The sequence below is a fragment of the Leopardus geoffroyi genome, chromosome B2 (assembly GCF_018350155.1).
Source record: "Leopardus geoffroyi isolate Oge1 chromosome B2, O.geoffroyi_Oge1_pat1.0, whole genome shotgun sequence".
Taxonomy (NCBI): Eukaryota; Metazoa; Chordata; class Mammalia; order Carnivora; family Felidae; genus Leopardus; species Leopardus geoffroyi.
In genome coordinates, this window is record NC_059332.1 from 128,756,181 (window position 1) to 128,782,192 (window position 26,012).

At 41.6% G+C, this 26,012-nt stretch overlaps 1 long non-coding RNA gene across 2 annotated transcripts; it reads left to right on the top strand.

The window, feature by feature from the left end:
• Positions 1–945: 945 nt before the first annotated feature.
• Positions 946–24,814, top strand: LOC123609099. 2 transcript variants are annotated; one of them, XR_006717609.1, is made up of 4 exons: positions 946–1,578; positions 16,133–16,282; positions 17,998–24,200; positions 24,787–24,814. It is a non-coding gene; the product is annotated as an uncharacterized LOC123609099 (long non-coding RNA). The 2 variants fall into 2 exon arrangements; XR_006717610.1 differs by lacking the exon at positions 946–1,578 and adding an exon at positions 13,036–15,601.
• The last annotated feature ends 1,198 nt before the right edge of the window (positions 24,815–26,012 follow it).

Sequence of the window (26,012 nt, forward strand, 5' to 3'; positions counted from 1 at the left end):
TTGATCTGGTCACTAACAGTGACCACAGGGTACTTGGTACTCTGATACTCACCACATTTTAAATAAGCCACCCAGTCTCTCTGGGAGCTTACAATCATGTATCAAAAGCACATCAACATGATAAACTAAGGCAACAATACAGGAACAGAAATCAGTGTTACTATTAGAATATATCACTTTACCTTTTTTCCATCCAGGTAGTTGTTCAAGATTGGTGAGAACAAGGAAAGATCAACATGTGCCTCCACAATGTCAAAATTGGTTGAGAAAATGGAAGATTCACCTAGTCTCTCCGTTGTTTGCATTTGTGGTATAAACACACTGTTGACTGTTTGGGAACTGAATTGGTCCCTTTAGATATTGCAGAGTTAGAGTAAGACTTGGAGGAATGATGAGCACACAATTATTTAAAAGGGCAAGAATGAGCATAAAAACATGGCCAAGAATAATGGAGGAAGTCTGGGAGCAAAGGCTACAGTATGTGGTGAAAAGCACAGTTTAATATGCTCACCAGCCAGCTGAGAGCAATTTCGGAGAACACCACCCAAAGAGCTAAGAAGCTTTAATGGCAGACATTCGCTTCATAAGGCAGAGCTCATGATCAACAGCTCACTTCCAGAGCATCAGGGGGCTGTTTGAAATGTTGTGCCCACACTTGTCCAGGATACGTTTTCAGAGGCTTTAGGCATGTACGTGACTTAAACAAGGATTCATAAAATCATTCATTCTCTACATTTCATACCGTAATGTGGATGCCATTCTACCATTCACAAAGAAAAATGAAAGACATTATTGAATTGAGGCCTGGAGTTGTCTCAACAGCCTCAGACAATAGGCTGAGTCTCACAAAAATGAATCTCATTCTTTCAGGCCTTTGCCTAAATTGTATTTTTTAGCAAGGTCTTACCCAAACTTTGGACCATGTAACATGTCCGTGTGCTCCTGTAGCATCTTGCCCTGTCTCTTTCCTTTTTGCAGATTATAAATTTGTTGAGGGTGAGAATACATCTATCTCATTCACCATTGTATCCCTAGTGCCCACAGCAGTTCCTGGCATACAAGTCCTCGATGATTATTTCTTGCATTAATGAAAGCATCTACAAACCATTACGCATTCAAGATAAGAGCGCTGAATGCGTCATTAGAAGACGTAGCAGGCGTGGTGGAGATCGTGATAGGCTAAGCAGCAAGCAGGTGTGACAGCAAGACCTGGAAGCGGATCAGTAATGAGCCAAGATTTCAAAAAATGTTTAGTATGTTGGCCACATAAATAAATTCAAAATTCCACCAAAAAAGGAGGGCATAGCTTTCCTCTTCCTTGGAATTTTGTATCCTGTTCTGGGGAAAATGGCAAGCTGAAATTAATCCACAGGAGAGCTATCATGATCGTGGGGTCTGAGAACCACGAAAGATGTCTGAACACCTGCAACCAATGAAAACCCAAAACTAAGATTCGGAGAGACCTGTAAGCAGTGGTCACATATTTGAAGTGCTGACCTGGAAAGAAAGGATTACACTTTTTATTGCATGCAATTCTGGAGGGCAGAGAAAGGACCAATGCGTATAAATTACAAAGAGGTAAGTTTTGGCTTGATAGAAGAAAAAAAAATTCTAATAATTATAGCTATTTAAAAAAATGAAATGTGCTTATTCAGCCTTTGAAAGTGGTGTTATGGAAAAATACTTAATGACGAAGGATGATAAAATCCGGTTCCAAAATATGGATGGCATGATTTTTTTTCAAAATAAAAGTATACACATGCACACACATGCACACACACGCACGCACACACACACACACACACACACACACACACATACATCTGGGTACATAGATCAAAATGTTAATAGTGGTTATCATGTGATAGTACTATAGATATTTTGGATTTTTATTTCATGCTTTTCTTTCTTGTTTTCTAAAATTATTGCAGTGATGAAGGATTATTTTTCTAATGACAAAAAAAATACTGTACAACAAAAATTGTTGTTTTGGAACATGGGGAGTTCCTATTTGCTGAAGGTGTTTGAGAAAAAACTTGTATTTGTTTTTATAACTCTTAGGGCGTCAAAGGGTAGCCCTTATTTAGAAAAGAAAACATACCTTAGCTCTACCAGCTTTTAAGTTGTCTTTAGGTTCTGAGAGTCTATTGCACAAAGTATTAATTATGGATAACTATTATAATTATTAATAATATATAACATGTGTAGACATTAATTATTATTATTAATTATTAATAAGAAGTCATAGACTCTCATGTTTGTTAGAGAGCTCAGAAGTCATCTTTTCTAGCCAATACAGATGGAATTGAAGAACCTTCAGGCAATAAGTGCAGGTAGATGATTGCGTATGTCCAGGGACCTGTTGCCCATTCCAGCATGATCTACCCTTGTAGGTAAGAGACATGTCTGTCCTAAAAACACCCAGCCCAATGGTAGGTGAAGGAATTTAATATATTCCCAAGCAACAGAGAATGGCATATTCAAGTCTATGGCATTATTATTCCTCTCTGATCTTTCACAGTGAAAATAGAGAGGGGTTCTTCACTTTATTTATACGATATTGTTTCCTTGACTTGAAAATCTCAACTTTTTATAATTTTTATTTTTATTCATTTTTTTGAAGGAGAGAGAGAGAGCAGGAGAGGGGCAAAGGGAGAGAGAGAGAATCCTAAGCAGGCTCTATACTCAGCTCTGAGCCTGACAAGGGGCTCAGTCTCACAACCGTGAGATCATGACCTGAGCCAAAATCTAGAGTTGGATGCTTAACCAACTGAGCCATCCAGGTGCCCCCAAAATTTCATCTTTTATTGCTTCAAAGCACAGACTGATTTTTTTTCCTTTTTTGTGTGTCTTGTGTACTGTCAGCAAATCTACTTTCTGTTTTTCGCTCTACTCAGGATGTCTGAACATTGTTACATAGAGTGATTTTAAGTACAGACCTAAGCAGAACTCAAGACACCTAACTCTAAGGAAACCCTTGGGTAAAGTTTTAAAGTACAGGATACATTTTTCTTGAATACTGGAAGATGTCCAAATTCTCCTTGGGCATCCTCTTTCTGCTTCCCTCAGCGAGCCAGCGCCTTTCCAAAGTTTCTTCATTCCGCCACCTTAGAATCAAACTCCACTCTTTGGAAAGAGATCCGAAATGTTTTCAAATCAGAGCCTACAGTAGAAAACCAATCAACTGATTCTGTAATTGTCTCATATAGGCCCTCCCCTGTGCAAGACCCCATGGAAGAAATGAAGTGATAGAAGACAGATCCTATTCTTATGAGCAGACAACTGTGCCGGGAAAACAAATTCATGAATCATGAAGTCATAAAGTAATATGTAGTAATTAACATTACAAACAGTAAATGCTATTGGTAAATACTACTTAAGTTCAGAAAATAAAATATAGTTATCTTGAAGCTGACAAATTTACAAGGTGATCAGATGAATGAGGAAGCCATTACATGGTGCACTAGAAAGGCTGGCAGAGGGGTGGTAGAGATTGCCGCCCCAGCAGAACTCCAGAAAACTACCAAACAGGCCTGGTGGAAGGGATCAGTCAGTGCCCTGTGCTACTTAAGTGCCATCAAAGTGTTGTCTGTGGACCAGCATCCTCTAGACCACTCAGGAGCTTGTTAGAGATGCGGAATCGAGGCCCCTCCCCCAGAACTACTGAATCAAAATCTATATTTTAACAAGATCCTTGGATGATCCACATGCACACTAAAGTTTGAAAAGCTCAGGTCTAAACAATGGAAGTCTGCCTACTTTCTTCACACTGGAGCTCTGAGTATATAAAAATGGCTTGCTTTTTAACACAATTATTACTTTGTCACCTGTGATTGTCAGTTGTAAATTTAGCTCATTGCTTGACTTTGTTTCTAATTTATTTCCCCTCAATATCTCCTATTCATCAAGGAGGTGATCAAGAACGGCTGATGTATTTTCAGCTCCAACCCAGTATCCAGGGAACTACCCTATGTTCTACACTAGGGGGTGTGTGAGGACTGGGATTTGGAATCTTCTAGGCCACCTTCTCCTCAATGATTTTTATCAGCTACTGCCCCCTTGCTCCAGAATTGGTTTTCCAACGTCATTACTTGGAAGAATGAGAGCAGTTCCTACAAGCCTCCTCTCTACACTCACAAACCAGGCCATTTCCTCAACCATGGCTGCTTTGTCCACTCGCCACTATAGGCCCATTTGCTTGAGGGACACACATGCCATGATCTATCCACAAGGAGGGCCACCTCTGGAGCATCCTGTGTGGAACCAGGGACCAAGAGAAGGAGAAGCATTACATTAAATACAAGAGCACATCAGAAGCCTTTCACTCAGTATTGCTGCTTTCTTTTCTGGTGGGTTTCTCATTTTATCCCCTTATGCAGCACTGGGTCTTTGACAGATCTCCTCTTCAGATGCCATGTCAGAAGGCCACAGTCTTTCATCATCTAATTAAAAAAAAAAAAACACAAACATTAAAATTCTGTTCTTTCATTTAAAGATATTAAGAGACCCACAGACAGAGAGCACTAAGTGATGTGTGGATGAGGAATCCAGAGTCCTCTCTGGATTCCCCACTAAGTTACTCACTCAACCTTTGGCCTGGAACATAAGTAGAAAATTTAACATTTCATTTCTTTAGGAAGTCTTTTCCACAGTAGAACCCAATACTCTCCCTTTGGTTGTGTTCTAGAGAAGGTCTAGTAAAGCCAATTTACTCTGAGTCCACAAAGTTTGTCGTTGCTCATCCACAGTGCCCTCGGCATCTTGGCAGGATGCAACTCATAAATGCATTTTGGAAATTGCTATAAATTTCCAGTGGCATAAGGGTCTTCCGCCTCCAAAAAGCCTTTGTTCTTGTAGGATGCTTTAAACAATAATCTCGCTGCATTTATTCCTAATAGGGCTCTATTTCAAATTTCAAAACTTGTGACTATTTGTATCAGTGTCCAACCCCACACTTTAACAAATTGGAGCCCACTCCAAAGTAAAATTAAAACGGTTTCAAAGACTGACAGAAAAACATTTTTTTTTGGCAGGGAATAACAGGAAGCCAGAAGGAATAGAGGAGAAATCCAGTGGAGAGTGTAAAGCAGTGAGAGACCTTTTCCGTATGTGTGGCTATTAAAGAAATTATTACGATTCCTTATGTTGCATATGTAGAACACAGCTCTATCTCATAATAAAAATAGTCTCCTTTTTTTTTTTGCCATTCCTGCAGATATTACCAAAGAATTTGTCCTATAAAAAAGAAATAATATGATGAAGCAACCATATAGAACATAAGAAGTAGGGCCCAGGGCTAAACAGTACACCCAGCTGACACCCAGTAATTTCAAGTGGATCACAACACTTGACTTAAATATGCCTGTGACACAGAGTGGGTTTCTTCTGCATAAATTCAGAAATTCAGAACTGGCTTCCTCAGGCTCCTTGTCATAAATATGTAAAATATTTCACAGCACAGTCCCATGGGTCCTAAAACACTCGATCCTCAGTCCTGTTTTATGTGAAAGTGTTTCCCCTTACATACCAGCCCCCTCAGCAAGAGAACATGGCATCTCCAGCATCTCCTGGTTATATTCTAATCAGATGACTAAACAGCCATTCTGTTGACCTTTCCTCCCATTACCTTTGCTTTCATTTCATGATGTCATGTGTTGATCTCAAATGGAGAAAGAAGTTAGATGAAGTATCATTATATACTGTGTACTCATCCCCAAACCTTTTCTGCCCTTTACTCCCAGAAGAACACGGTCGTTGCCCAGTTAACTTCCGTTTAGGCTGGATACTCCTCAAGTCTTCCTCTAGTGAAGAGAATCTGGCTGTCCAGATGAGCCAAGGACTGAAGCAAACACTCCTTTAGCTCATTCATTTCCTCAGGAGTTTAGATATTTTTTTTTAGTTGGGAAATTCTCTAATTACCATAAATACAAATATTAGTGGGGCTGCATATGCTGCATCAGGCACACAAGAGCCAAGTGCCTATAGGTACTGGGTCTCACCAATAACCATTTTTTTTCATGGTGATAGTTTCTGTTTCTTTAAGTCAGCAAGTAGAAAAGGAACCATCCCATTTGCATTTAAAAAAAAAGTCTAGTGTCCAGTTTGACCAAGAAGAGAAGGTCTTGTCTTGTCTGACCAAGAAGAGAAGGAAAACCATTCTAAGCTGGGGAGCAATCATAGCAGAAACAGAGAAAGGAAACCAGAGGACTGGGTTCAGAGAACTGTGAAGAAAGTTATCAGACCCACGCAAAGCTACATGTGGCAGTGGCAGGGGGAAATCTTTCTGGATGGGTGGGTAGGACAGTGTAGAGAGTGCCCTGAGAGCTAGAAGAAGGGTCATGGTCATAGTGACATAGGCAGTTGGGAACCATGTCGTGACTTTGAGTAGAGTTGAAGCCTGCTGACAAAGGGTAAGTTTAGGCATGCAGATTGGATTGGAGCCACAGATGTCTACAGTGAAACTCAGTGTCTTTTCAAAGTCCTTTTGGTTAAAAGTATCATAAAGCCAGAGAAGTCAGCCTAATCATTAAATAGGAATTTTTTATAAAGATGCAAAGTCATCTTCAGAACCCAATAGAAGGAAGTGTATCCAGGCCTCTTTTCACTCTGCTATCCTCTGTATATTTGCAATTTTCTTTTCCCCCACAGACCAGCTTGTTCTGCTTCTCTCTGCAGATGACCACCTCGGCTCCCAAATGCATGTCTGAGCCAAACTCAGATAATTCCTACAAGAAAGAATATGATTGTGCACCTTGGGTCAGTAGGTGCTCTGATGGAATCCATGATCAAAGTGGAGGGTACTCAGTGAATAAATGGTTACCTGAGTTGATCTTGTGGAGAGGAGGATGATTCCTATAGAAATGTAGTTACATCATGGCCTTGGCAGGGACTCTGAAAAGTGTTTACAATGACTGGCCAGAAGTCTGCTGGTGTATTTCAATCCTACTTGGTGTCAGTAAAAATGAAAAAAATTTATATATAAATATAGGAAATTTTTGTCTTATTCCTGTAACAGGGCCAGTTTAGGACACATGGATTGTCAGCCACGGGCGCAGCATCAGCATAAGGTGGTCTGGGCAAAGCTGAGCAGGGAAGAGGCATTTACACAAGACTGCCTGAGATGTTGTGCACCGTGCTGGTGTCGGAAGAATTCAAAGACCTATAGAGATTTTCTACTTAGAATAACCCAGAAGATCACATGTGTGCTGGCTTTTTCCTTTAATGTGGAGATGAGTGTGGGGTTCTTAGAGAGCTAAGCAAGACCTGACAATTCCCAAAACATGGGAGGAAGAGTTTGCCCTCAGTACATTCACAGTATTATTAATCACTTCCGCAAATAGTTACTAAGGTCCTAGTCTGTTCCCTATTGTAGTGTTGAGTTTGGGGCTATCAAGACAAAGAGGCTATCCCTAGGCTGTGCTGGGGAAACTGGGCCCAGCATTGTGGGAAGTCCCCTCTGGGGTTCTGAAGGGAACTTGATGCCAGGAAGTTTCTAGTCTCCTCTCAGCTTCCTTTCCACAGCTCAAAGGAGCACGTGCTCCTTCCACCCTCCTCTTCTGCCTGCCAGAATTTCCAGATTTGTTCTGTTTTGCAGTTGCATCAAGCCACACTCAATTCCAATCCTAGCAGAAGGCATAAATTAACATTTTATTATGTGTACTTATTAGGGTCTCTTAAAGTAGACATGCAAATGTAAGGCTCCCATAGTAAATTACAGCATACCCAGATTAACTGAAAATAAGCCAGGTTGTCCTGGCCAAGCCCTTGGAAAGCAACACCTCGCTGAGCTATCCTGGGACAGACACTCACCTCAGCTTCTGCCCCCAGTTGTTTACCCTGGCAGTTGGCCATTTCCGGCTCCGTTTGGCACCCCAGACCTCTCTGTCCAGCTGCCATTGGCTCATATGACTCCTGGTTGACTTTCATTTACAAGGAACCAATTTCACAAGCAGCTGTAGGTGAGCCTTTTATAGGCCTCTGGCGAGTGAGCGAGAGGCCTCGGGGCCTTCTCCTTTAAGCAGCTGGACAAATACATCTGCCTTGGCCTTCCACAGGGACCAGGCTATTTTGAGGCTGCCCTTGATTGGCTCTTCTTATTACTGTGCCTTTAATTCTAGCTTATAGCTCTTAAAACCTTATATAACAGGAACTTCAAGCTAGATGGAGTTTGATTTGATTTGGCTTGGCTCTAGTGGAGGAATTAGTAAAACCAAAAGTGAGAACTACTTGATAGACCACTCATAGTTCTACCAGGTTGACTTTTAAGCTACTCTAAGGTATTTCTTTCCTAAATGCTGATTTGCTCATACATTTTTGTGCATTCACTGGGGAGACGTGGACTGGGGAAGGAGGAAAAGAAACTTTTCGATGGCCCCTTGACTTTTTGAGATTCTCTTTTGTATCCCTTGTATTTGATATTATAAACATCTGCCTTCTTGTGAGTCTATGCGGGCAGTCCCACCCAGTAGTGAGAGAAGGCAGTAAAGGAACCGAAGACTAGAGGCTTCCATAGCTCCTCCACAGGCATTGGCCATTGATTGGAATCCTGGTTCTAACCTCAAAGGTGAGAGAGCTGGATTCCAGTGGCAGCCTATGGGCTCGTGTACACAACAAGCAATTGCAGGGTGTAATGTTGGAGCCTACTCACCTTGGAGGTTATGCCCGAAGCCACTTTCTAGTGGGTCCTGTGTAGTGAGGGTGTCTAGAATTGCCCCCCGATTCCTGCCCCCTGCTTCCAGGTGAAGACTGTATGAACCCCCCCACCCCCACCCCCCACAACCCCTGTGGTTCTCATGAAGTGAACGTGCTCTTTCCAAGTGCTCAAGGACACTGCTGTCCACAGGAGTGCCAGTCGGCAGGTCCTGGTTTTCCCCTGCCATGTTGCTCTGCTTGATTTTTACTTCCAAGCAGATGTCTCTGAACCTCCCTCCTCCCTTCTCCCACCTCTACTCCAGCTTTTCCACTTCCTTTCTGTCCTGATTTCACTCAGTTTTTCTTAACATCTCATTCATTTCACCTCTCTGCTCTGTAGAGAGCTATGCACGGTTCTTACCTTCCCCCAGTGGCATTTAAAGTGTTTCTTAGTGCAAAACATCCTATTCATTGCCATAGAAACAGGAAGCTCAGTGTGGAAGAAAAAGAAAAAAAGAAGTCTGGGAGTCTGAGCTTTGCAATTCTGTTATTTTGCCCAAATCCATAAATGGCAACGTGCTGGGAGGCATGCAAAAGCCTGCTCACCGCTGGGACAAGAGAAGTCAGGGCCTCCCATTCTAGGAAACTGGGCACATGTTTTAAACGCTGGTTTAAGCCCAGAGAGAGCCAGCTTAGGCAGCAAAGATCTCTGCTTTTCCCTCCTATCGGAGCTCCCAGCTGAGTCGAGAAAAGTCAGACAAACCTGGCATTCTATGATCATGTCTGTGTCTCAGGAGCTGCGGCACCCAGGACATTTGCTGGACCCCTCGCAGCCTTCCCAGCTGTAGAACAAACATCCCCACAGCCTTCAGGTCAGGATCACATGAAAGCATGTGGAGTTGCAGCCTCTTTGCTCCCCTCGATGGACTCACCATTTCCTCATCACACCCTTGACAGCACTGAGTTTAGATGATCTGTACATCGGGCCATCTCTCAGATATAAAACCAGAAGAACTTCACATTCACATTGTTCCTAAAATAAAGTCAACAAGCCACAGTTTCCCTCGATAGGCAGTAAAATGTGTTTAATGTTTACATCTTCATGAAGAATCTTCAAACCATTGATTTCAAAGATGTATCTTCAGCTTACCCTCAACTCTGCCCTTTTCTTCCGGGTCCTCAAGCACGCAGGGCCATTATTTCTATGCTGACAATGGGCCAGCTGACTGCATAGACTGGAGCTTCAAGCTCAGGATGTGAAGTTTGCTGGTTCAGTCTCTATGGAGCAGTGAGTTTCTCAGAGGCAATCTATATTCCATTTCCAGAAGTGCACCCTACTTTCAAGCAACTGCCTGTGATCCGACTGTGTTTTCTCAGATTCTGTATCTGTCTAGTTGGTATCCATTAATCACAAGCTGAACTAGGGGCCAAAGCTGTTTACATCTCCCCTGTGATCCAGCTTTTGCAGGGGCAAAAAATCATATTAGAGACTCCCCAGCCAGTTCTGAGCCCATACCCCAGCCACCTCTCTTGATTAATGCTCACTCACCAAACCAATGTTCCCTCTGCTGTAAATCACCCAGACCCAGGTACGAGGTAACTAAACACCACCCTTATAGCCGAAAGCCTCTGGATATCATTCAACCCAGGCAATCCTAAGCCGTTGGCCCTGTCCTGCTCTGCCCTGCCCCTCCCATGGAAAGCACAAGAAAGGCTCTGGGCTATCCTTTCCCCTGGATCCTACATCTGACTCCTGATCAAACCTGGTACTTTCCCATGTGGCCCTGCATGACATGGCATGTCCCCTCCACTTGGAAACTGTAAGCAATGAAAATCTTTCAATAGCATTAGCCTCTCTGTGCCATCACCCGATCACCTTTATAAGTTAAGACCCAGGCAGAAATCAACTTTGCCCACACCGGTTTTTTCAGCTACAAGAATGTCCTGGTAAGGAGATGTAACTGTCTCATCGCATATACGTCACAGCTGTGGAAGGACCGTCCCAAGGCATGTTTATTGGTGCCAGTTCAGCAGCATCTTCATCTATAAATAGAGTGACCATATGTCTCACTGTGCCCTGTAGAGTCCAAGTTTATCCACCAACCTGGGCAATTAATAGGGCCCTCGTTCACTCCCAGAGCAATCCTAGTTTAGAATGTATATCATACAGTTACCCTAATACAAAGCACCAAAAATTAGTCACCCATTAAATAGGTAAATGTCTTTGTTAGAGAGGACTAATTGCAATGTAAACACTTAGTCCCACATTTCCACTTGAGGAAAAGGTCTAAACGAATGTTGCAGACTTTCTAAAAATATAAGTGTTTGTCTTCACATAATATGCAAGAAGTTAAAGAGGAAAAACCAGCTGCATGAAGTATATACACAAAGCAAAGAGATGAATCATGATTACTCCGAGGTTTCGTTCGTGAGACCTGAGAGAGATAGTAGTACCGTCCGCCATGTCTGAAAAGTTGGATAGGGATAAGAGTCACTATGCGCCAGCCAATTGTGCCGCCTTCTCCATGTGTTGTTTTTATTTATTTTTTAAGGTTTATTTATTTATTTTTGAGAGCAAGAGAGAGAGAGAGAGACAGACAGACAGAAAAAGAGCAAGTGGGGGAGGGGTAGAGAGAGGGAGAGACAAAATCCCAAGCAGGCTCTGTGCTGTCAGCAGCAGAGCCCCACACAGGGCTCAAACCCACAAACCATGAGATCGTGACCTGAGCCAAGATCAAAAGTTGGATGCTTAACTGACCGAGCCACCCAGGCACCCCTCTCCACGTGTTTTAATGTTTAGTACCTGAGGCGAGATGTAGGCACTCAATCATCCCACAATATATTTTGTCTCTAATAAGTTCTGGAATTTGATCTAAATGCCAGGGATACAATTAGAATCAGCTTCAGTTCCTATCCTCAAGAAGCTTATTCTATAAAGGGAAAAGTTAGCATACAAAAGTATTGCAAAAGGTGTGAGGACAAGCTATTACAAGTCCATTTAAGAGAAGCACTTACCCTAGTCCTGGGAGCTATAAGTAACTTTTCAGTTTAAATTTGGAGTGCGTTGTGGGGAGAGAGGAGAGTGAATTATAAGACCCTTGTAGTAGCTGAACCGATGATTGTAGAGCCCATTGGAAGGTTCCAGAAGCAAAAGGCCAGTGTCCAAGGGTATTGGAACACCAGTCTAGGGGGACAGTCTAATATCGAGCATCCCAATAAACAGGATATAATGACACCTGAATGCTATGAAGGTCTGGCCACAAGTCTTAGCATTTTTTGGCATTGAGAAATGAGGAATGTTCAGTCCCTAAGCAACCTACATTATTCCTTAGGCTCTAGGACTGGTGCTGATAGCTGCCCTTAAGATCATCAGCCTCAGTTCCGTGGAGGGGAAGGATCAGCTGTGTCACAGGGACCACTTCTTCGCCATTCTCCCAGGGATGTCTGTCGAAGGCCGTTTATAATCAAGCCCTAAAAATCTATGACACGCAGCTGCACTGTGATGGCATATACGTCAATGAGAAAAATTCATGATTTAGGAATGCATCTGAACTATGTTTTGCTTCTCCACACCCTAGTCAGATGCAGGGTTGTTTTGGTCCTCTACAGAGTTATAAATAAAGAGCCAGCTCTAAAGATTTGCTGAAGCAAACCCGAGGCTGGAGGAGCAATCCTTCTTAATTGACCTGACTTGCACAATGTTTTTGGCATATGGTCTTGCTCTCCCCAGGCAAAGAGAACTCCTATAAAAAGAAATACATAATATTGGCCCTAGCATTATTTTGGAGTCCTGGAATGTCAGACACAGAAGGAACATTAGAGATCTTTCTGCCCTACACTTTTATCTTAAAGCTGAAGATGCCAGACATTGTAGAGCTATTTAATGGAAGTCCTCAGCTGGGATTCTTTTTTATTTCAGGAGCAAACACAATTAGATTCAACACCTTGGAAACCGGAATTCTGTTATATTGCTGAGGTATAGGTAGTGATCTCTATTGTATTATTAGTACACTTAGACTATTCTGTACCTCAAAGCATTCAATGACTCAAAATATAGCCCCCGGGATCTCCAGGGCCCATCATGAGGCATATCATTAGTGTTCCCTACTTGGGATCCCTTCTCCTACCCATTATCAAATTTCCTTCTTATGCTCCCTGTTATCAGAGCTATGGCAGATAAGAACTGGTCTGATAAACTTATTCATCCCGAGATACTCACGTATGATAATATTCTTTTTTTTTTTTTCAGTTTATCTATTTATTTTGAGAGAGAGAGACTGCGAGCAGGGGAGGGGCAGAAAGAGAGGGAGAGAGAGAATCCCAAGCAGGCTCCGCACTGTCAGCACAGAGCTCCGTATGGGGCTCAAACTCACGAACTGTGAGATCACTAGCAGAGCGGAAATCAAAAGTCAGACGCTTAACTGACTGAGCCACCCAAGTGCCTCACATCTGATAATATTCTAATGAGAGTAAATTCATAAAATATTTACCTACTGAATCACATTTAAAAAACTAGAAGCCAGGATTTTTTAGTGTGAAGAGCCAGGCATTGCACTGACCATTTTAAATATATCAGCTCATTTAGTTATGACAACTCTACAAAATATCACATTATTCCTATTCTTTGGATGAGGAAAGTCAGGTTAGGACTGGTTACTCAATGTCATATTATTAGTAAGTGGAAGTAATGGGATTTGAACCCAGGCTATTTGAATTCAAAGTCTACGTACTTTATCACAGTACCTGCAATGAAGCAGCTACTCCATGAATTGTGAGGACTACAAACAATAAAACAATGACAAAGGCATGTCTGCTATCATGCATTTCCCCAAGGCACAAATTATGACTCTTTCGATGATGACAAATTCAAGTCCCTTTCATTAGCCTTTGTGTTGAGAGTTTAACTAAACTACTCTCCATAATGCTGCTCTCTTGGCATCCGTTTGGTGTGGCCAAGTGGTCTGCGGGGGCCCTGGACTGATACAAGCCCCTCATGAAAGCATGTGCCCTAGACAATAGCTCTCAGAGTCACAAATAAATACAAATTCCTGATGTGACTCCCCACACCACGCTGGTGATAGTCTCCCCCACCTCCCAGGGCCTTCCCTTGTGCATCCCTTAGATAAGACCCCCATGAAGCTCCTTTTGGTTTGAATAGACCAGATAAGCCTTAGCCTGGGAACCCCAAAACACTCTATTCCGGGACCCTCACAAAGGCGTGAACCTCAGGTCCTGCCTTGCTCTCTGCCTGCACCCTGCCTTGGCCTCCCACTGTGGTCCCTGGAGGCATACCATGTAGCTCCTCTAGGACCTGTGGGTAAGAAACTTCTCTCTTTCAATTCCCTTGTGGGTTTTGCTGAACCTGAGGCTCACCATCCAACACCCCAGGGCACTGCTTAACAAAGTCACTGCTTCGACAAAGTCACAGCCCCTCTGCTTCCACTTTCTCAGAAGCTTCCTGGACTCTCCATTCACTGGTTTAATACTGATTATTTGGGTAGATAGTTCAGTAGATACCAGCGGCCAGTAAAGACCTCTTTGACTCAAATCTGCCTCCACTTTTCCAAGAAGAAGTGCAACGTCTGCTTCCATCTTCCCTGCCCTGTTTGTAGTTGGATCATCTTCATAACTGTCATTACTCATCTGTTTCCTCCCTTGGGATTCTGCTCATATGCCACAGGCCCCTGGAAACAGTGTCTGTCACAGCAAAGGGCTGTGAACTGGCCCTAAACCACACCGGCAACCCCATCACCCCTTGAGCTTCCCCTTTCCTCACTCCTAGCTCTACTCTGCTAGTTAACTTCTTCATCTGCAGCCTGAGAATTTGTGCTGTGCAAAGGAGCACAGGACAAATCCTGGAACACACTACACATTTGACTTTCATGAAGAGAACAGTAACCTCTAGGCCCAGATGTGCTCAAGGTCTGAGAAGGGTCCCATTGCATCAGCCTCCCTGAGACACTCAGCCACTCTGGCACCACCACACATGGCCATACTGCTTGTTGTGGTGGGGGGTGGGGGGGTTACCATCTCTATCCATCTCTGGAGCTTCTGCAGCTGCCTACATTTCTTTAATCCAATCAAAGATACACAGTCCTGTTTCTTTTCTCATCATGATGAGATTGCCAGAAGCAAGATATTCATCCTTTCTGGCAAACCCATCTCTCTCAAGAAAGACCATCTCTGAGGCTGCCTAGCTTTCCTTACCTGTCTAGACTGTCCAGGGACTGTCTCAGGTAAGACCCCACTCCTTAGTACTTTCCCATATCATTCACACTCTCTCACTCTTTCCAAAATCCTTGGGGGCAATTCAGTGTCCTTGATAATGTCTTGATTGTGAAGGAGAGCCTCACTTCCCACCATGTAATAGAAGGGCATGGTGCATAAAGGCTGAGCTCTATCCACAACACTCAACCAAGGACCTACTCTCTTGTTTTCTCGAATAAGCCACCTCTAAACCCTCTCTAGGAAAGACAACACTTAGAAGTTCCCTGTGCAATTTTTGCCAAAATTATAATTCCATTTTTTCTTTGAAGGTAGGCAGAATTACCACCACCACCACCACTCCACACACAGAGATGTTCACATTCTAATTCTAGAAACCTATGGATAAGATTATCTTACCTGGCAAAGAGAACCTTGTGGGTGTGATTCAGTTAAGCATCTTGAGATGGGGAGAATTGATGAGACTATCCATGTGTGTCCAGTCTAATCACATGGGGTTTTTTAACAACAGAGAACCTTTCCCAGCTGTGATCAAAGAACAATAGGGTAATAGAGATGAGACATTGCTAGCTTTTAAGATTGGGGGCAAAAAAGCTGCAAGTGAAGGAATGCAACCTCCACAAGCTGGAAAAGGCGAGAAAACAAATTCTCCCTTAGACCTTCCAGAAGGAGCACAGACCTTCAGACACCTTGATTTTACCCCCAATGAGACCTGGGTTGGCCTTCTGACCTCCAGAAGTGTAAGGTAATAAAGTTGTAGTGTTTTAAGCTACTAAGTTTGTGGTAATTGGTTATGGCAGCAATAGAAACCTAATATAGGCTGAAAAAAGAGTAACAGGCAATTCAAAGCCTTTGTCTTCTCAGAGTCCCATTAGACTAGACATTAGCAAAGGACTCCCTCTCAACTGGCACTTATCTTTCAATAAGCAACTGTTACAACAACTATGAAAAATACCAAATAAATTTCAAAAAAGAAAGAAAAAATGTACAATGTCATCATTATCCAGGCTACTGAGGAATGTATATTGCTATGGATAGAAAAAGGCATGGACTGGTATATGTTAACTCCTGAGATCATTTTCAAAGCAAAGTGATAAACTTAACATGAAAGTTCATTTTTTTATTACAAAGTGCATGAGTACATTACAGAGCTAGGAATTTTGTTTGTGAGGTTCTGAAAGACATAAAATGGCGCTGAAGAATTTTTGAGATTGTTTGGAGTCAGTGCATCTTGGATGATCTCAACTCGCTATTGAACCTGAAAACTTGTTCACAGACCCCTGAGAACTCCATATCGTGGTGTTCAGTGATTGTGTAAAGTCCAATCACCAAACTCTTCCAGGAGAGAGAATGTGACTCAGTGCTATCCCAGTATGTAATGAAGCTTCACCAAACTGTGTCAAGAGCATTTAAAGCAAGTGTCAAGGTAACTAATGCTTCCTCTTATCATTAGTGTTTCATTTATATCCTTTTTCAAATACTAAAAAAGTGATTTTTCAGGGGTGTCTGGTTGTCTCAGTCAGTTAAGCGTCAGACTCTTGATTTTGGCTCAGGTCATGATCTCACAGTTCATGGGATTAAGCCCCATGTCGGGTTCCATGCTATCAGCAGAGCCTGCTTGGGATTCTCTCTCTCCTTGTCTTTTTTGCCCCTCCTGTGCTTGTCCTCTCTCCCTCTCTCTCTCTCTCTCCAAATAAATAGATAAACCTAAAAACAAATAATTAAACAAATAATTAATAAATAAGCCATTTTTCCCTTCTTCCCTGCCTCCAGCCTTGAATACGCCTTTAAAAAGTTTCATATTCCCTCTTACTATTTACTTTTATTTATAAAACTGTGAAAAATTGAGTCAATAAAAATTCCTGCCATTTACTGAGTAACTACTATGTGCTAAGCACCTGACATTCACTGTCTCATTTAATCTCTTAACTAAGGGTTATTATTCCTATTGATTGGAAGGTGAAACCAAGACGCGGGAAATTCAAGTAACATGCCCAAACTCACAGAGGCGAGAGGTGGCAAAAGTCAGAGCACCTTCCTTCCTTAGTCAGAGGCCTTTTAGTTTCATATATTATTCTCCATGTTTCTTGAACGTGAAATATTCACATTAAATGGATCAGTAACTGGCAAGTCCAGTGTTAGGTCATGAGTCCCTTTCCCCAACCCATGTTAGGGGTTCCCCAGAGCAGCACACAAAGAGGCTTCTGTCTACAGGATGGACAAACACAGAATTAATAAAGTTTTCCTTGTTTCTCAGTGTGGCTTCTGTCACTCTGTGATTACTTTTCTTTTGTGAGGGGTCCTCCTTAGAACCCTAGAAGGGTAGAAATACCTACATGACTTGAAGGTACCTATCACAATTGAGGGTCACAATTAACTCACCATTTCTATCAGGTAAGAAAACAATGTTGTTTGGTTACTAAGATAGAATGCCTCATTCTTTACTTTGTTGCTTTAGTTTTATTGAAATAATACCATTTCAATAAATATTCAAAAACTATCTTATTAAATATTTTATTGAATTTCAAGAAAACTATTTTGTTGGGATAGTTTTAAAGAAATAGTATGCTGGTGCCATGTAAATTGAACAACTTAGTCAAGAGAGTTAGCCCCCAGATACTCCCTCTCCTACCATTTACCCTCCACTCCGCATCAAAACAGTCATTGCATAGGGGTTTTCTACAGCAATGATTGCTGGAGAATAATTCCTAACTCATTCTCCTTTCTGAGCTTTCCTTTAGCTGTCTTACTTCTGCTCCTTCGGTGATTTCAGAAACTATTTTTAATTTCCTCAATTTGCTGTAGAGTTGCCATGATGTTATGATATCCTTGTGAATCACATTACAAGCCCTGGAGCCCATTTCAGATGGGTAGATTTACACAAAGAATTGGTAATAATAGTATGATTGCATCGGCTGCTATAGAAATGACCAAGCATAAAGTAAAGGGAATTGGTTTCTTTCTGTTTCCATTCACTAAGGAGCCAACTTTGGCTAATTCGTATGGTAATAAATAATCTGTAACAGTTTACCACTTATACCGGCATAAAATTAATATAATACAATTGTTCTTCAATCTGTCTATGGCAGTAGATAAAAGAAACAGGAGAGGTGATGAGAAAAAACTGACTTTTTTTTTTAGGATCATATTTACAGGCTCAGAAGAATCACAAAGACCATGTGCAACATACCTATAGTTGGATCAAAATAGAAGAGTAATGGCTTGTGAGGAAGTAAGTCACTTCTTGTGGAGGTTATCCTAATGCAAGGAATAAAAAAGAAAGCAATCGATCTGGGATCTGGCCTTTGGTTTTCTGATTTAGGGTTCAGGGGTAGAAGTAAGAAAACCTGCATTTTGTTCCTGTACTTGGTACTCACTTCCCCAGGGTCTTTTAGGGATACAAATAATGAAACAGCAGGAGATTGTAAGCAAGAAGACACGAACTTCCTTTTAAAACATTGGACAAGATTGGGATGTTCTACAAACTAACAGAGTGAAATTCAGGGAAGATGATATTGGCAAACAAAAATCTTTATGCAAACTCAATATCAAAAAATCTAGCTACCTATAATTTGCCTCAAAAACGCCTGAAGTGAAATGTAGGAACTATAAACAAGACTAATGAAAAATAAATTGTAGAATTTGCAGGTGCTGGTCTAGGTGCAATCAGACCTCAAACACATTCAGATTTAATATGAAATTTCTTGATGCAAAGTATTCCCCAAGGGAAGATGAGAAAACCTTAGTATATTAAAATAAAAAATATTGTCTTTATTATAAGGGCAAATGATACTTGCACATATAGAATCTTATTGGAAGTTATTATTTTCCCCAAATATCAGGGTTTCTAACACCTATGTCAGGGTAATGATTTTGCTCTCATTTCTAAAGTTTACCAAACACATTACAAATTATCTTGAATGGGCTGTAGTGTGGGAAGATGAAGGCAAGATATTATTATTTTTTTCAGGTATTGACCAAGAAATAGACAAAGATATGTTAAGTGATATTTTCAAGATCATATGCTAGAATTTTACTTCTAGCTAAGATAAAGTAGTTTGCACTAGACCAATTATTCTGGGAAGAACAAATAGAAAACTCAGATAAAATGTAAAGAAAAACAGCAATAACAACAGCTGTCTGACTGAAGGCATTGGAAAATGACTGAAGCAACCAGGAATTGAAGGGCCAAGATCAAGCAGAGTCAAGAAAAGGGAACCACAGAGAGCTGAGATGATGTTCTTCAAACAGCTTTTCCCCTCAAGGCAATTGCTAGTTTTTGGCTTGGAATTAGAGGCTAACAATCTACCCAGAGAGCTGTGGCTGATAAGCAGAGAAACAAAGTTTCTGGAAATCTCACAAGGGTGCAGACAAAAAAGGGGAAAAAAAAATTGAGAGCAAAGGGGAGGTTGGGAGATTGATTGGCCAAAGTATCCAAAACTTGAAGTAACAGAATCCTGAAGAGAAGGAAAGCATGGAGAAGCACATTAGATACCTCATTTTCTCCCATAGGCATATGCTAAATCCTTAAACTGCTAAGGACAAGAAGCGAGGCAGGAAATCACAGAAAATCAGAGGAGTTTTGGCCTACTCACAGAGTTGAAGAGACAAAAATAGGAGAATACAACCTGACAAGGAGAAGCCCAAGTCAATACTCTATGCTCAGGAGGGACTCCTGGGAGCCATACCACAGTTGAGGAGCTAACCAGAAGTATATGTAACTTTCCAGACTTCAACCCAGCCTCAAATCTGTTCAGTTGCTAATTGAATCAAAGTGATCAACTTCCTCCCTGAATACATATGAAAAGAGAGGGTAAGCCCCCTCAAAGGAAGAGAGTGCCTCCACAGTCTTTCATATAGAATATATAGCATTCAATCAAAAATTATGGTCCTATCAAGGAAAAGAACCAAGAGGAAAAAAACAGGTAATATAAACAGACCCACAAATACTACTGTTATTAAAGTTATTATACTTGAACGTTTAAGGATATGATTAATGTGACAAATTAAGAAAATATAACTCAAATATAGTCCAACATGAATATATTATCGATAAAACATAAGTTAAAGATGGAAAATTTTTACTTCTCTGGTTTTCTACTGGTATTTTAGAAAGAATTAAATGAAAATTATGGAGTAGAAAAATAAAATACTTGAAATTAAATACCCAACACATAAACTGCAATTTAACAGCAGTTGGGACTCAGCAGCTATGTGGATTAGTGAAGGAAAATAGGGAAGTAGAAAATCCACTTCCATCTTTCTGTATGGAAAATACAGAAAGAAATATGTGATAGATAATCTTATGGGTAAAAATGGCCAGGCCATCCCGCCCAGATATTTGATCAAGCATTATTCTGGATGTTTATAAGAGGGTGGTTTTTTGTAGATGAGAATAACATTTAAATTACAGAACTTTGAATAAAGCGGTTTGCCTGACATAACATCAGTGGGCCCCATTCAATCAGTTAAGGAAGGCAAAGACTGACCTCCCCTCAGCAAGAAGGAATTCTGCTGGTGGATGGCTTTCAGACTTGAACTACGATGTCAGTGCTCTTCCTTGGGTCTCCAGCGTGCTGGCTGGTTTACTCTGTAGATATTGGACTTGCCAGGCTCCATAATTGGATGAGCCAATTTCTTGAAACAAATCTGTCCATATATCTATGCATATTGCATTGGTTCTGATTCTCTGTGAAAGTTGACTAATTTAGAACATGAGAGACACAGAGGCACAAAGGAAAGGTTTAAAATGTGTAATTAAAATGCCAGAGGTAAGGAGAGAGTGATAATGGGGGGAAAAGACAATTCACAAAAGCTCCTGGCATACACATATATATTTTATAACAAATTAGTTATTACATTAAATATAAAGGGATTAAACATTCCTATTAAGGGGCAAAGATTGTCCAATTGAATTTTTAGAAATTTATGTACGGGGACTGATGTACAAAAAAAAAATGAGCTCTGTTGTCAGTCAACTCTATTTTCTATGACAATATTTCTTCAGTCTTCCTTAGCTTGTATAAGAATCTAAGAGTCTTGTTAAAACACAAGTTCCTGGGAAACATCCTCTAGAGGGTTTAGGATTCGAAGGGTGATCATTTGCATTTCTATGAGCTTCCAGCTTCCAGGTCATGCTGTTGCTACTACTCTTTAAATGCTAAAACCATTTTGTGCAGCTATTATCTACATGATGATAAATGTAGATTCACAGAGGCTGTGGTCAAGATCTGACCCTTGTCTTTCTTATGAGCTCATATGAGAGGTGAAGTCAGAAGAACAGATAGGCCCCATGTTTTGAGTTTGGGTCAGACCTCACTCTGCATTATTGTTTTGCAAAGAAATAGCACATGGATACAACCATCTTCATCTTTTCCGCAAAGAAAATAAGACTCTCCTAGTCAGCTACCCCAATCTCCATATTAATAGGGAGCTCTCACAGTGCAAGATAAAATTATGATCTCATTTCACTAAAAATTCTGCTGACACCACTATTAAGCCAAAATGGCACCAACCATTATCTTCATGCTTAAAAATGCACCAATGCATAACCAATCATTTCATGTATGTTTTATCTCCTCATCTAAATTATACACTATATGAGGGAAGGAGTCATCTCTGCCATTTTTTTGTTTTTTTGGTATCTTCCCAAACATTAAGCACAACAATCTCCTTCAATGAATTATGAAGACTAAGAGGCAAGGCAATCACCAAGAATTAGCATGGAGTTAACTTAAGTTTGCCTTCTGCCCTACCCAGCGTTCCCATGTATCTTATTCATCACCCCTCACCAGCAACACCCACCTGACTCATATCAACGCACTCAGGACTTCCACTGTGGCTGATGGAAGCCTCATGCTACCAAAACCTGAGTAGGAAATCATTAATTAACCTCCTACATTTACAACTATTCAGAAAGCATACCAAAATGATGGTACACTCCCTGCCATCCCCATGTGGCAGCAACATTCAACAGTGAGAGTCCAGACACTCCAGCTCCTGCGTACAGCAGACGAACCAGAGAGAGTTGCTGTCGGAAGGTCAAACCCCTTCAAATTATATTTGTAAGTGACCATCTAGCTGGTTCCTGGCAGGCCAGACAGGCTTTTCCTGACTTCAACTCAGTCAGTCCAGGCCTAACTGAAACCAAGCCTCCGAGACTGTTTTTTGTTGGCTCGAAGCCGGTTGCTTTGTTTAATTGTTTTTATGGGTGCCAGGCACTGTGGTGGACACTTATGACTAACACCTCACTTATTTGAATGATACCAGTTATCAATGGTTTCATCAGGTAAATGGCACATATCATAAACAAACGATAAAGCATGATTAATGTGAAAGTTCTGAAAGAAAGTCTTAAGATGGATTTCAATTTTATTTCCAGAGCATAGCATGAAAGTCAAACCCTTTTCTTTTCTTTTCTTTCTTTCTTTCTTTTTTTTTTTTTTTTTTTTTTTTTTTTTTGCAAGAGAAAGGAGATTACATGCCTCTTCATTTAGGGTTAGAAGGACCCCAGAAATATTAAACTAACTTATAAGATTCAGCAAGCTTTTCTCCTTAAAGTTAAGTATGTCTGCTTTAAGAAAATGGATACCTGACCCCAGGTAATATTTTATTTTTTGGAACCCTGCTGAATTGGGAGTAAGCATTCTTTCAGGCCAAAGAAAGTCCTGTGAAATCTTTCTTGAGACACGTATTTTGGTTGAGAGCTAAACAGCTGTCCCTCAAGTAAGCATTTAGAGTTACGGAGATATCCAGGAGAACCAGGGGAAATGAAGAGAAATGCTACGTTTCATTTCTAGTTATAAAGAATGTATGACTTGTTTGTGTAACTTGTTTTCATAAGCCTATCTGGAATATAGGGCACCTAAGGGATAGTACTTCCAATAGGCAGTGAATACTTCGTATAAATATGGACCTCCTCCTTCTCAAAAATAAGTAACCCCAGTTGTTTCTATCCTGCTTCCTCACGGGTCTCTCTCCAAGACCCTGTTCCCAGATTCCTGGTCATGAAGTCACTACCTATGGGATATCACCTGCTACAAGGTGTTAACCCTCCAGACCACTGAGTACCTGGTAGTCACCAAACCTGATTGACCATTCACTGCCTGGCTGTCCTTAGAAGGAGGCACAATGCACTCCCAAGACCTGTATCTTTCCATGCCCTACCAACGAATGCATAGCATTTCCAAGTTTTTATCACTGCTAGTCTGTCTCACTGTATCTACTACCTCTTAAGCCTGAAACATCAAACTCAGTGTGCATGTGTATATATGTGCATGTGTGCGTGCATTTGTACTCAGAGAATAATACAGTAGAAAGGACCTGAACTAATTAGCGCATATACTTTCGACCTTCCTCTTTATATCCTGCGGATTCAGTGGAATCACTTCAAGGTTAGGGGAGGAGATGAGGAAACCCAAGGGGCTTCAGGTCCTCCCAAAGCCCCACAATCAGTACAGCTTCCTGACAATCAGGTTTATATATTGACTTTTATAGTAAGCATGCTTTTGAGGAAAGGGTACTCTCACTGTAAAAAGGCGGGTAGTGTTGAAAACCAGATATTTACTTCAATCCCCTTTGTTGTACAGAAGAGAGAATCAAGAAGAAATGAAGGTTGTCCCACCATCACATAGCTATTTAGCTAGAGTTGGAAGTACAGCTGAGGTTGCTTGATTCCCAAGTGTGCGTTTTCTATGTACCATCCAGCAGGGAGAAAGGGGAAAAAAAAACATACTGTGTGCTTATTGCATGTGTTAGTGATCAGGATATGTCTTGATGACAATCTAGGGTTTAAGTGGCAAACAAAAACGTGGGAGTGGAATGTCCCATTCTATAATGTGTCCCCAACACATTTCAGGAAAATCAGAGAGTAAGCAAAGGGTTGAAGTCCTGGGCTAAGGGAGATTCTTTCTAGACATGTTTGGTAAGCCACAGCCTACATCTCATAGCATAAAGAAGCTGCACGAATCCTAAAGAGCCCTTAAAGAAGTTCCCCACTGGGAACATAATGAAGATGCACCATATAAACTAGCAGCGTTTGGAGTTTTCTGCATCTCAGTTATTTGTTAGGAGTGTCCATAGGATTGTGGCAAGGCTTATGAACAGAACGTCAGCTTTATCTTATCAATATCATTCTAGTGAAGAAAGCTGCCAAAGTCCAGTGGAAGGGTCTTACTAATCAGAATCTTTGTATATCCAGCCTTGCAGAATCAAACTGTGAAGGGTTCTCCTGAGTTTTAGATCTTTATTTTGTTGGCAATCATGGATACATATCAGAATCACCTAGGGAGTCTTAACTATACTGATGCCCAGGCTCAACCCAGAAGAATTAAGAATTTCTGCAGGTAAGCCTAACATTACTTTTTTTTTTTTATTTTGTTAATGTTTATTTATTTTTGAGAGAGAGAGAGACAGAGACAGAGTGTGAGTGGGGGAGGGGCAGAGAGAGGGAGACACAGAATCCGAAGCAGGGTCCAGGCTCCGGGCTGTCAGCACAGAGCCTGATGAGGGACTTGAACTCACAAACTGTGAGATCGTGACATGAGCTGAGATCAGACACCTCACTGACTGAGCCACCCGGGCGCCCTGTTATTTTTTAATGTCCCCCATGACTTTAATATACCACCAAGGTCAAGAGCTACAAAGTCAGAGGGTTCAAAAGAACCCAAAAGGTGAAAGAAGAGGAATGAGAGGTAATGAGAAGTTACTATGCCCGAATGAGCCAAAATGACTCGCTGTCCAAGCAAATCTCCAGGCTGAGTGACCCGTGTCACTTCACAGAACCCTGCTAGGAATATGTGGCTACCATGTCACCACCCCGGATGTCTCACTGTCCCAGTGCATCTCCCTCTCGGGGTAAACCTACCTCTAGAACTCTGCCTACTGCACCACTACCCAACCCTCACTCACCACTCCTGCTTCCACTTCCAGCAGAAACTACCTTTACCTCCCATCTACCCAAAACAGCCAAACCTCTCATTCAGAAGACACGTATGTTTCTCGACCACGGGTAAACAAGAGAACTTTACCACACACTACTGGTCTTTATGAGGCCCTAATAGAATCCTTCTCACAGCTTGTGTCCACCTATAAGGGGAAAGGAGGCCCTCCTGGGAACAGATCTTCCTTCTTGACTGAATCCATGTTTAACTCTTGCATTTTCCAAAGATACGGCTGCTCGCAATAGCTGCAATGGCCAAAAGGAACTCACCACACCTCTGCTGGCCCCTGCGAATGTTTAAGTGCTGCCGGCCCTGTAAATAATATCTAATCCTCGATATCCCTAGTTCCTCTGAGTTAACAGGAGCTTACTGAGGACCTGCTCCGTGTGGGCGGGGGGCTTGCGGAATTAGAGTTTGTCAGAGGCGAGTGGGACAATGGGATGATACTAATTCCAGGAGTCAGGAATGATGAAATCTGGTCCCAGCTTCATCAATCATGTGCATGGGACTAAGGGCAAGGGTCTATTTCCACATTCCTACAACAGAATGATCTCCAAGGAAAGCACAATGGGAAAGGGAGGGTTTGGCATTTCTGCAGCTAGAAGTCCGAATAGGAAAACAACTGGAGCACAAAGGAAATTACGGGTTTCCCTTGCTGTCCAGAAGTGGAGCATTCCTATGAAACTTTTCCCAAGTTGAAACGGCAGCAAGCAAAGAAAGTAATTACCATTAATTCCCATAGAAACAATTTTGAGCATTCTCAGGCCCCAAACATAACCTTTCTTAGACTTTGCAGATACCTTAGGCCACATCTTGTTAACGGACACGCAAAATAAATTGAGATAAAGCACAGATGGTCACAGACATGGTTCGAAGCTATGGCGGCTTGATGCTGAGGTGTTGAGTGCAGTTTCAGGGGAGGGGGCTTGGAAGCGCCATTCTCACTGCCCTGGGCACGCTGCCTCTGAAACAGCTCTCTGCAAAACAGGCGCTGAACGTTCTTTTGGCTTTTCGCCTTTTTTTGTAAAAGCAAAAATCCTCTTTGGATTTCTTTCGGTTAGCAGAAACAGGTCCTATTAGTTCTCTTGTAAAAGTGAGTGGTGTAACGCGAGCTTTTGGGAAGTGGGGGGACACCTGTTTTTGAGAAGAGTCACGGGACAACATATGCAAAATTGAAAAGCACTCTCTTCGATGCCTTAAAAATGAATCAAGTAG